Genomic DNA, 12,618 nt, shown 5'->3' on the forward strand with positions numbered 1-12,618 from the left:
TGCATATAGCATGACTTGCCTTGGAAAGCGATCCTCACCGCTAAGTAGGACCAGTCTGGATAGTTGGCCTTGGTGAAGATTTGACGTTTTCATCCCCATATTTTTTTTTATTTGAGTTTCTACTGAAATGAGGCTGCATTTTAATGTTGTATTTTAATCTTGTTTTTAAGTTATATTTTAATCGTTTGTTTTTATACCTAGTGTTAACCGCCCTGAGCCCAGTGTTGGCTGGGGAGGGCGGAGTATAAATAATTTTTTAAAATTTATTTTTATTATTTGGACAGGTGCTATTTTTCTAGAAAAAGAGGTGCTGGAACTCACCATGAATGCCTCCCTTGTTCTTTTATAATGGCAACGGTGCCCACCTGAGAGGTGCTGGAACTGAGTTCTGGTGAGTTCCGGCTGAATAAAAGTCCTGAGTAGAACTAGTTGTTTAAGCAAAACTCACAGTCCAGAGACTGACTGACAGTATATTTAGAACACAACACTTACTGTGCTGTCTGCTATATATTTTGGAAAGTTGTTATTCTGTCATTTTGGGGCATTTTTAAAGATACCATGACCAAATTGTGCATGCTAGTTCCTAAGATCACGGATTTTTGACTGTTTGGATGCAAGGGGATGCTATTTTGAACCAAGATGGTGAACTGAACCTTTCATAACTGCATTTATTTGAGTGGGGAGTAGCCTTAGGATTCCTGAGCAACACTGGCTTACAGAGTTGCAGTTCTACCACATACAGTGGTACCTCGGGTGACAAACGCTTCGGGTTACAAACACTTCAGGTTACAAACTCCACTAGCCCGGAAGTAGTACCTCTGGTTGAGAACTTTGCCCCAGGATGAGAACGGAAATCGCGCATTGGTGGCACGGCACCAGCGGGAGGCCCCATTAGCGAAAGCACACCTCATATTTGCTCCTATCATCAATGTTGTATGTTGCATAATGTGCTTCCAAAAATCATAGGCATGTTGACATTTCTGCCACATATATGTTAGGTGAGCATTTGCTCCTGAGCATTTTGAACATGTAAAATGTTCTTTCTCTGTGCATTCTTTTTGTTCTAGCAAGCACCATTGCAACAATAGTGCATGAATAATGTCAAGCAAAAGGCGAAGGTACTTTTGGTTGTCTGGGGAAAAAACCACCAAAGTGCTTTGTTCTTACCATATTCATCACACGTCTCATAGCATTCAATGTAAGATGGGAAATTGCTCTCATTGCCCTCACATCCACTAAACATGAATGGTGTGCATTTCTTGTCCCATACATCATAATAATGGCATGGGATGTTACCTTTACATGTTCCTACTTTTGGGGGCTGTTTGCATTTCGGAGGAGTCTCTGGGGGAGGAAAGGGGTGTGTGGAAAGCATATAAAATCTCTTGCTCTATAACAGATGTAAATGGCATTTGAAAGAGCTGTTCAGTCTCTGAAGATTATCACTTCATATCCCTCCAGTGCTTCAGCTTGTGTCATTAGGAAGACTTCTGTGAACCTAGAGAAGTAAAGGCAGCATTCCCCAACTCGGTGCCCTGCAGATGTTTTTGGACTACAGTTCCCATTGTCCTGACCAGTGCTTTTTTCCTACTCATATTGAAATCCTGCCCCTCAATGAGGCCAAACTTAGATTCACAAAATGTTTAGGGGTATGCGTACCCCTGCGTCCCCCCTCAGAAAAAAGCAGTAGTCCTGACCATGTGCCAGGCTGGGCTGGAGGGCACCAGGTATGAGTAAGTGAATATTGCACCCATGCCCAGCATTAAGAGGTAAGATGCTTATCATTGGGTTATCTACACCAATGACTTTATTAAAATCAGAAAAACTAGATGACCTGATATTATTATTCAAATAGTTTTTGAGCCGTATTAACTTTATTTTCTTCTACTTTCTCAATGATAAACAGCTCTCCAAGAGACTAGGAAGTCTGATTCCTGCTGCCTGCTTTCTCCCATGTTGAGAGGCCTGAGAAACGAGAATACAGGCAAGCATAGTGGTACCTCGGTTTACAAACTTAATCCGTTCTGGAAGTCTGTTCTTAAACCGAAACCGTTCTTAAACCAAAGTTCATTTTCCCTAATGAGGCCTCCTGCCACCGGTGCCCTTCCACTGTTCGGATTCCTTTCTTAGACCGAGGTAAAGCTTGCAAACCGGGACAATACTTCCAGTTTTGCAGAGTTCGTAAACCAAATCGTTCGTAAACAGGACTGTTCTTAAACAGAGATACCACTGTAGAACAAAATGTGGAAAAACAGATCATTGGTCTGAATTTTCCAGCATCTGAGGTCCCAGAGACTTGTCACCAGGATGGCACTAGCCCAATTGGAAAATGTCGATCACTTCTCCTACCCAGGCAGTTAGGTCCCTTGGTTCCCACAAGGGCCAACACTGATGCCGAAATCCAGCATCACCTGAGCTCTGCGAGTGCGGCTTTCTCCCGATTGAAGTGCAGAGTGTTTGAGGACCGGAACCTTACTATATGCTTGTGAAACATGGACCACTTATAAACGCCATCTCCAGCTTCTCGAAAGATTCCTTCAACGGTGTCTCCGAAAATTTTTACACATCACTTGGGAAGACAGGCGAACCAATATCAGTGTACTGGAAGAAGCAAAGATCACCAGTGTTGAAGCAATGATTCTTCAACATCAACTTCTTTGGTCATGTTGTGCGGATGCCTGATGATCGTCTTCCAAAGCAACTACTCTATTCCGAACTTAAAAATGGAAAGTGTAATGCTGGTGGTCAACAAAAGAGGTTTAAAGACAGTCTCAAGGCAAATCTTAAAAAATGTAGTATAAACACTGACAACTGGGAAACACTGGCCTGCAAGCACTCCAGTTGGAGAACAGCCTTTACCAAAGGTGTCATGGGCTTTGAAGACACTCAAACTCAGGAAGCAGGGAGAAGGCATGCTTGGCAAATCCACACTGTGATCAACTCCTGACCAAAAACCAATGTCCCCACTGTGGAAGGATGTGTGGATCCAGAATTGCCCTCCACAGTCACTTGAGCTCCAGCCCAAAGGAAAGAGAAGCATTGCCAGCTGTTAAAGGGCTGCTCTGCCTCATCTTCTTAGGACAGCCCTTCCCTTCCCGGAGAGGGAGGAGACCCCTGGGAGGGTCCTCCAAGCATCAAGGTGTCCCAGAAGAGGAGAAGAACATGAGGAAGGTGGTGGAGTCTTCCTTGGAGCCAGAGAGACCTCCAGGAAGAGGGAGAAGGCCGATGTCATAGGGCAGTTGGAGAGATGCAAAATGGAGCCAGGCAGAAGTGTAGCGGTTGGAGGGCTGGACTAGGAGGACCTGGGAGAGCAGGGTTCGAATCCCCACTCAGCCATGAAGCTCCCTGGTGGACCTTGAGCCAGCCTAGCCTACTTTGCAGGGCTGCTGTGAAGATAACAATTGGTTGCAGGGAGAACCATGAAGGCCACCTTGAGCTCCTGGGTGGAAAGTGGGCTAGGAATGTCCTAGTAAATGTAAATGATGAGAGGGGAGAGAAAAGGGGAAGGCAGGGAAAGAGTGTGGAGGAGCTGAGCTCTCTGGAGAAGACTGGCCAGGTGGATTTCCAGAGAGCCAAGGGACCACAAAACTCACACCCTGCCCCCCAGGAGACCAAGAGAAAGCAAAGGAATGCTACTTACAGTCTGCACATTTTGTTCACGGAAAATTCCCACCATCCTCTCTAAACTAGCTAACTATCTAAAATGCCCACCCAAGCCTAACTCTGACCCCAACCCCAGCCCTAACCCTACACTTACCCCTAACTACTACTCTATGCACAAAATAAATATATACAAAATGTGCACAAAATAATGATGTAAAATAAAAAAATATGAAAATAAACAACAAAAAATAAAATAAAAAAGTAAAATAAAAGTGTTAAAATAAAAAAGTAAAATAGTAAATAAAATTAAACTAAGTAAAACCAGATGAATCAAATAAAAGTAATAAATCAAATAACAATCAAATGAACACCTCTCCCTATCTTCTCCAACCACCACCAACTCCTCTCTCCTCCACTCGCCTCACTACTAACCCACAAAGGCCGCCTGCAAGTCAATGGCTTTTAAGGGAGAAGCAAGAGATGTCACAAAGGAGGTCAGGTCCTTGTCACCGTGGCAACCCCCCCCACCTGGACCTGGCCCCTCCTGAGAGGTGATGCTCCACTGTCAGAACTTAGAGGTGCCTGCTGTTCCGCCTGCAGCTGGGCTGCATCTTCTTTCTCTCGGCAGATTCATGTCGGCATTTCACATCCTTCCTGCAGCCCCATTTCCAAAGGGAGACCACCCCCACATCCTTCAAGGCAGGACAGGGGTCTCCATAGTGCAGGATTGGACCATCTGAAATGCATGCAGGTCTTCTGTCCTGGGCGGCATTTCTGGGGGGACTGGGAATGCCCCCCCCCCCATCTGAAACCCTGGAGAGCTGCTGCCAGTCAGTGCAGGCTAGTTGAAGAAGGATATTGAGCAGCTGGAAGGTGAACAGAGGAGGGTGACCAGGATGATGAAGGGTCTGGAAACTAATCTTCATGAGGAACGGTTGAGGCAGCTGAGTATGTTTAGCCTGGAGAAGAGGAGACTGAGAGGAGAAAGGAGAGCCATCTTCCAATATCTGAGGGCTGTAAGAGGGAGCAAGCTTGTTTTCTGCTGCTCCTGAGGGGAGGGCAGGAGAGGAGATTTGGACTAAATATTAGGAAGAACTTTCTGATGGTAAATAACAAAATTAATAAATAACTGTAAATATGAAAAGAGACAAAGTATTCTCTATTTTTTTCCTGCAGTTATACGTATTTTCTTTTTCTTTTGTATTTTCTCTTGTTGTAAACATGTATGCTTTCTAATTTGTACTTAATAAAAATTATTTTTTTAAAAAGAAAAGAAAGATGAAAAAATATTTTTTAATAATTCCAGTGGCTCCTTAAAGATCAGCTAAATATAAGCTTTCAAGGTATGAGCTTTCGTTTGTAATACACACTTCGTCAGATACTCTGAAGCAGAGGTCGCTGCAACCTTATAACTGTAGATGACTGTTATGGCAGTTGGTTCCACAGGGAAGGGCAAGGGATTTTTAAAGGGATAGAGGACCAAAATTAGCTTTAGTATGTATAATGGGACATGAATCCAATATCTCTATTCAGACCAGGTCTCTCCATAGCTTTTAGTTTGGTAATGTGTTGTAATTCAGCAATTTCTCTTTCAAGTGTATGTCTAAAATTCTTCTGCAGTAAGACAGCCACTCTAAGATCCTGCACAGAATATCCTGGGAGACTGAAGGGCTCTCCTATTGGTTTTTCTGTTTTATGATTCTTGATGTCAGATTTATGCCCATTTATCCTTTGGCATAAAGTTTGTTCTGTGTATCCAATATAGAGAGCTGAAGGGCACTGTTGGCATTTGATAGCATATATAATGTTGGAAGATGAACAATTAAATAGGCCTGAGATGGTATGTTGGATGTTATTGGGGCCAGTAATGGTGTTGTCCGGGTGTATGTGGCAGCAAAGTTGGCTTATTGATTTATTGCAGGCTCTTGTGCCAGTGTCCATGTTAAGTCTGGTTCTTGTATTATTGTGTGTGAAGAGCTGTTTAAGATTGGGTGGTTTTCTGTAGGCAATGAAAGGTTTTCCTCCCAGAGCTTGGGAAAGATAGCTGTCATTATTTAAGAGATGTTGCAAATCTCTGATGATGCGTTGAACTGTTTTAACTTGAGAGCTGTATTTGGAAATATTTGGAGTTTATTGTGTAATGGTATAATTTGGAATTAATGTGATATGATTGGTTTGTTAATTGGAAATTTAATAAAAAAATATTCCTAAAAAAAGAGAGAGAGAGCTGTATGTGATAACTAGTGATCACAAATAATATTGTGCATTTCAAAAGTTTGCACAAAGCACTAGCAAAGGTGCAAGATCTTGCTGGTGGGTAAATATGTACTGGAAGATATATGCTTGAGGGTTTCCCATAGGCATTTAGCTGGCCACTGTGAGAACAGGATTCTGTTCCAGATGGGATTCAGCAGGGCACTGCTCCATGGTGTAGCTAGCTGCTCAGGTGCCAGGGGCGGCGCGTGTGTCCTGCAGCTGGGGGCAGGGCAAGCCACCCATGGGGGCAGGGGTGCTGTGTGGAGCCTCTCCACTGCCTCCCCCTCAGCTGTAGGGTGGCTTAGTATTATGTACTGAAGTTCTCACCCTGGGCCAGCAGGGGGATACTGTAGATAGTTTTCACTCTGGTCCACATATGCAAATAAGGGATTGAAAGTGACGTTCAGTGATTGGCTAGCTACTGTTTCGTTCTAGTGGAGCTCTATATAAGCAGGCATGGTTTGGGCATGCTGCAGGCCTCACGGTAAGTGCCAGCCCCCATGGGGTGGCGCCCAGTGCCAGCCACGTTTCATTACGTTTTTTGACTGAACTAAAAAGTTTTGTGAGACCATTTTTTAAAACAACAACAACAACTCATATCTTTGTCATTTTGTCACCCCCCCCCCTCAATGACGACACCCCCACACCCCCTTCCTCCACCACTGGCTCTTCTTGTATTCTAGGTAAGCTCTTTAAGAGTGGGGGCGTATCCACACTGGTGCTCGTTTTTTGCAGTTGTACTCACACAGCACCTCAGCTTCCTGCAGTCCACATCAACATAAGGCTGCAAAATAGTGAAATTAAGTGAAATATTTTATTCATGAGAAATTCCCATCGTGAAAAGAAGGTTTTAAGTGCTTATGCTCACAATGTTAAGTAAATAAACCAGAAAATAACACTCTTATTTTCCCTTCTTTTAATAATTTCAATGGGGGGGGTGGAGGTGACAAGAAATTTTCTGCACCAGGTACCACCTGACCTTGCTACACCACTGGTAGGAGGAGACTGGGAAGAGAGTGAGGATGAATGGTGGGGAGGTTTCGGCAGCACCCCTCGTAAGGATGGGGAGCAGGAAGAGGTGGAGGAGGACGACGCTAGAGGAGGAGCTCTTGCCTATGCTCTTTGAGAAATCTTGCAGACTGGAGGTGGGCAAATGTTGTCCCCACTTTCAAAAAAGGGAAAAACGAAGGCCCAGTTAACTATGCACCAGTGAGCTTGGCATCGATACCAGGTAGGGTCTGAGAACAGATAATTCAACAGTCGGTCTGTGAGCGCCTAGAAAAGAATGTTATGATTACTAAGATCTAGAATGGGTTTCTCAAATATAAGTCATGCTAAATTAATCTAATTTCTTTTTTTGATGGCATTACAAGCTTGGTAGATCAGGGTAATGCTGTGGACATAGTGTATCCTGATTTCAGTAAGGCTTTTGACAAAGTCCCCCATGATATTCTTGAGAGAAAGCTGGTAAAATGTGGGTTAACAAGGTGATTGTTAGGTGGATTTGTAGCTAGTTGACTGACCAAACCCAATGGTCCCTCATTAATGGGGGAAAGTGACAAGTCAGGTGCCACACGGTTCTGTTCTAGGCCCATTGTTGTTCAACATATTAATAAACAACTTGGATAAAGGAATTGAGTGGATGCTCATCAACTTTGCAGAAGACACCAAACTGGGAGGAGTAGCTAATGCTGAAGAAGACAGAATCAGAGTTCAAATTGACCTTAATATGTTGGAGAACTGGGCTCAAGCTAACAAAATAAATTTCAATAGGGGAAAAAGTAAGGTTCTGCACTTAGGCAGGAAGAACCAGATGCACAAATATAAGATGGGGGACACTTGGCGTACTAGCAGTACATGTGAAAAGGATCTAGAGGTCTTGATGGATTACAAGCTTAACATGAGTCAATATTGTGATGCTGCAGCAAAAAAAGCTATGCTATTCTAGGCTGCATCAACAGAAGTATAGTGTCCAGATCAAAGGAAGTAATAGTACCAATCTTTTCTGACTTGGTCTGACCACACCTGAAATACTGTGTCCAATTCTGGGCACCAAAATTTAAGAAGGATGTTGACAAGCTGGAATGTGTACAGAGGAAGGAAACCAAAATGATAAAGGATCAGGAAATCAAGATTTATGAGGAGCAGTTGAAAGAGCTGGGTATGTTTAGCCTGGAAAAGAGGAGACTGAAGGGAGGTATGATATTTTCAACAACTATGTTTCCTGTGTATTGTTATGAGTTTGTGACCTTTCTACAAAATTTCCCTGAACAGGCTGCTTTCAGGTGTCTTTTAGAAATCACATAGCTGTTTCTCTGCTTGACATCTGATGGGAGGGTGTTCCGCAGGGCAGGTGCCACTACCGAAAAAGTCCTTTGCCTGGTTCCCTGTAACCTCACCTCTTGCAATGAGGGAACCACCAGAAGGTCCTCGGAGTGGATCTCAGTGTCTGGGCTGGAGACACGCCTTCAGGTATACTGGGCCGTTCACGGGGCAGTGCTGGATTAAACCATGTGGAGTCCCCTTGGCAGTCAAAACCTGGGCACTCCAGGTATATAGGGCTGAAACCTTTTAGGGCTCTAAAGGTCAGCACCAGCATTTTGAATTGTGCTCGGAAACATACTGGGAGCCAATGTAGTTCTTTTAGGACTGGTGTTATATGGTCCAGGTGGTCACTCCTAGTCACCAGCCTAGCTGCTGTATTCTGGATTAGCTGTAGTAGCTGTAAGTACACAATTTTTAATTTAGCAAGTGTGTGGTCTTTTTCTATGCTAGTGAAAGAGGGAAACTTTGGAACTCACATTAAAGGGCACATTTTAAGGTTTTCTTGGCCTGTATTCCCACGCTTTGCTGCATATTTTGTGATTTTAAATCTCCGCAGTGGTTCTCTCAACCAAGAGTACTTACCCCAAACTTAGTTATTGGCATCCAGGAATTTTTGATAGCCCTCAAAACAACAGAGGTAGCAAGACCCTTCTCATCAGGGAATGAAAAGTCAGTGGTTCTCCTAATATTCAGTAATCCTAATATTCACATGTCAGTCAAATAGGTTAGTTTTCTGCCCAGAGACATATGGGAATGGCATCCCTGTTGTAGCTAGGGATGCAAAGGTTCGGGGAAAGACCACAACCAACTGGTCACGTATTTTCATAGGTCTGTTTGGCCTCCTTGGGCAGGCAGCTTTGCGGACAGGCACCAGGTCTCCCCTGTGAACCAGCCTCTAGCAGGCCGAATCGTCCTCCTGCCACTGAAGTGGCCAATGGCAATAGGTATTTAGGAGGCATTCCCCTGGGCGCGGTGCCAACTGACCAGTCGTGGGGCTTGGCGCCATGCCCAGGGGGAGGTTAAATACCTGAAGGCCTGGGAAAAGACTGCAACCCACTGGTTACCTCTTTTCATAGTAAAAACTCCCATCCAGATGTTCATACTGAAGCCCATAGACATCAGGTGACTACTTGAAATTTCAAGCTAGCATGACCACATGTGCTGTGCATTTAAAGTGTAGTGTGCTTTCCCAAAGGATCCTGTAGTTTACTCCTCAAAGAGTTACAAATCCTAGCATGCTTAACAAGCTACACTTCTCAGGAATTTTGTGGGGGGACAAAGATGTGCTTTAAATGTATGGTGTGTGTATACAGACTGTAAACAGTGTGTGGAACGTGCTTATATGTGTGCCATTGTCCCCAACGAAATCACACACTATAAATGAATGTGCTCTTCTTTTATCCCTCTCCCTCTCTGCTATTCTACTGATCTTTCAAGAGTATTGTTCTAATTTGTTCTAATTCATGATCATTATCGTGGGCTGAGGGTTTCTTTCATACCAGCCAAGGGGAACCATGATAATCTAATCTGTTGGCGAGAAGGTAGTTTGCACACAAAAAACATACCATCGAACAGAGTGCATCTCATTACCTCCCTCCTGAACTCAGAGGCTATCCCCTGGAATAAAACTTATCCTTCTCCTGTGAAGTCAGGATATTGTATTCATGCGTTTGGAACAGAACTGTTGTATAAATAGCATTAAAAGGAAAAGGAAGGTTCTCTGGGTTCCCTGGAAAAGTTCTAAAGAAATCTGTGATCTTACCAGCGCCTACATGCACTCCTGCGTACATTCCTCTTCAGTTTCAAAGTTATTTTGGTTGCCTTCACAGCCACCGTATATGAAAGGCTTACACGTCTTGCTTTGGGAATCATAGTAAAAATGAGGATAGGCTGCTTTGCAAGGTCCCGGGTTTTTTGGTTGTTTGCATGTCTCAAGCAGAGATTCTGGCATTAGAGGAGAAAAAGAAGCACAAAGACAAGTTTCATTCATATATATATAGGTATACACTGGTACCTCAGGTTACATACGCTTCAGGTTACAGACTCCGCTAACCCAGAAATAGTGCTTCAGGTTAATAACTTTGCTTCAGGATGAGAACAGAAATTGGGCTCCGGCGGCGTGGCAGCAGCAAGAGGCCCCATTAGCTAAAGTGGTGCTTCGGATTAAGAACAGTTTCAGGTTAAGTACGGACCTCCAGAACGAATTAAGTACTTAACCTGAGGTACCACTGTATATGTGTATGTGTATTGTCATAGTTTGAAGAGCAAAGAAGAGGACACATTTGTCTACACTGATTGGCAGCAGCTCTTCAGGGTTTCAGGCAGGGACACTTTTTCCCAGCTTCACCTGGAGATGCCTGGGATTGAATCTGGGGCCTTCTGCATTCAGAGCACATGCTCTGCCACTGAGCTATGGCCCTAAAACAAACAGAAGGTTGCATGAGCAGAGAGAGAGAGGTTTAAAGAGATGGGCATGGAGATCAGCAGAAGAACATGGCCATAGGTGCAGAGGGCTGCATATGCTTCCACTTCAGAATGTTTCAGTAGGTAGGCCCTTGAACCCAAGAGAAAGGAAGGAAGTAGGGGAAGCGTTCCAAGATTCATGGACAGAGAGGCCAATACGCAGGATGTGGGAGAAAAACATAAGTAGGGAAGACCTTGGCTGAGAGTCTTGGGTTCAAAAGTGAATGACCCATGCAGAGGACGGCTGTCCTCCTGGGGCATGAGCCATTACATAAATACTGATGGCAGTAGACTCTTCTGAATGATGATGACCCCAGTGGTTGAGTACAGAAGACCAATTAACCAGAATGTGACTTCCCGGGAGAGCCATGCTCCAGGGCTCCAAGTCAGTTGGGATGGCTGGATGGCTGAGTAGAGGAGCACAGCTTGGTCTGAAATACCACTGTCTCCCTCACTCATCCACCTGAGCATCACTTGAACTCCATGAAGCTTCACGATCTCAGCTAGATCTCTGCTGTAGCCCCTGTTCAGTGTAGATCAGTCCAGGGGCTGGGGGTTAAGGCTATGTGTTTATGGCCAGATCCCAATGTGTCTTGGGAGGAAGCAAGCCCTGGGACCCGGGTAGAAATGACAAAGTAGTACAGAAGGAGTGGGGAAAGACCTTAAGAAGTGAGCTGCCAAACTGAAGAAAGCCAGCAGGAGTGGAAGGCAGAATGCATACGAGGGTCAGAAGGGAAATGCCACGGAGCTGTTACCTTTCCTCACCTTGAGTCAGTGCAGGATTAAACGTGTGTCCTATTAAATGGATAAGGAGAACAATGTTACTGTATAGCAGGTGTGAGGGACCTTTTCTGCCTGAAGCTTGCAAGTCTTAAGGTGACATCATTAGTGGGAGTGAGCATGGCCGGAAGCAAAAGTGAGTGTCAGGAGTGTGTGCAGGATCCAGGCCCTGTGACTGGTAGGGCCTCACAGGACTGGGGCCTTCCTGAGTTTGACCTGGAAGGGCAAGGCATGGCCGCACAGGTGAGGCCTGACAGAAGACTCATAGCACCTGTGGCAAGGGCTGGTAGGGGTATATAAGACAAGCATTTCCCCCTGGCTCTTTGCCACAGCAACATGTTACCCACCTAGCTGTGCTTTGGCTTCCTGACTCCTGGTATCCTGACTCTTGGACCCTTGGCTTCTTGACTCCTGGTTTCCTGACTCTTGGACCCTTGGCTTCCTGACTCCTGGCTCCCTGACATTTGGACTCTTGGCTTCCTGACTCTTGGTTTCCTGACTCTTGGACCCTTGGCTTCCTGACCCCTAGACTGCTGTTCTTGAATAAGTATTATGCCATTTCCAGACCCTCCAAGTGTCCCTATTTTTCAAGGACAGTCCCAGATTTACTGAAGTTTCTGATTTGATCCTGGAATGTCCTGCTTTTCCTTAATACATCTCTATTTTCAGAGAAATGTTGGAGGCTATGGTAGGACGTCCCTCTTATCATTGGTGAAATGTTAGAGGGTATGGACTTATGCGAGCCCCAACCCAAGGAGATAAGTAACAATACAACCTTTAGAAAAAGTCTAAAGGCAGCCCAGTATAAGGAAGTTTTTAAATGTTAAATCTTTTATTATATGTTTATATATGTTGGAAGCCACCCAGAATAGCTGGGGCAGCCAGATGGGCGGGGCGGCGGCAGCAGCAGCAGCAGCAGCAGCAGCAATGGGACATCCCTATTTTCATCAGAGAAATGTTGGAGGTTATATATTTCAGCTAAGGGCTTATTGGAGCTCAACTTAAAGCTCCCCAGTAAAAAGTACTGCTTTGCTTTTCACACGATTCTACCCAGACATGCACACCTTCCCTTTTCCATGTGCCATCTGTCTGATACATTATTCACCCAGGCATTCACTTGATTTTTTTGCTTCTGTTTTCAAATTATAACTTACAACCTCCCCCCTTTCCTTACACTGCATATACACTGTA

General features: G+C 44.6%; 1 long non-coding RNA gene across 1 annotated transcript; it reads right to left on the minus strand.

The window, feature by feature from the left end:
* Positions 1-6,780: 6,780 nt before the first annotated feature.
* On the minus strand, positions 6,781-11,593 carry LOC308574275. Its single transcript, XR_014002427.1, has 3 exons — positions 11,413-11,593; positions 9,947-10,128; positions 6,781-7,134 (listed from the first exon to the last, which is right to left on the minus strand). It is a non-coding gene; the product is annotated as an uncharacterized lncRNA (long non-coding RNA).
* Positions 11,594-12,618: the final 1,025 nt, after the last annotated feature.

Source organism: Podarcis bocagei (assembly GCF_964188305.1).
Source record: "Podarcis bocagei genome assembly, chromosome: 15".
NCBI classification, from domain to species: domain Eukaryota; kingdom Metazoa; phylum Chordata; class Lepidosauria; order Squamata; family Lacertidae; genus Podarcis; species Podarcis bocagei.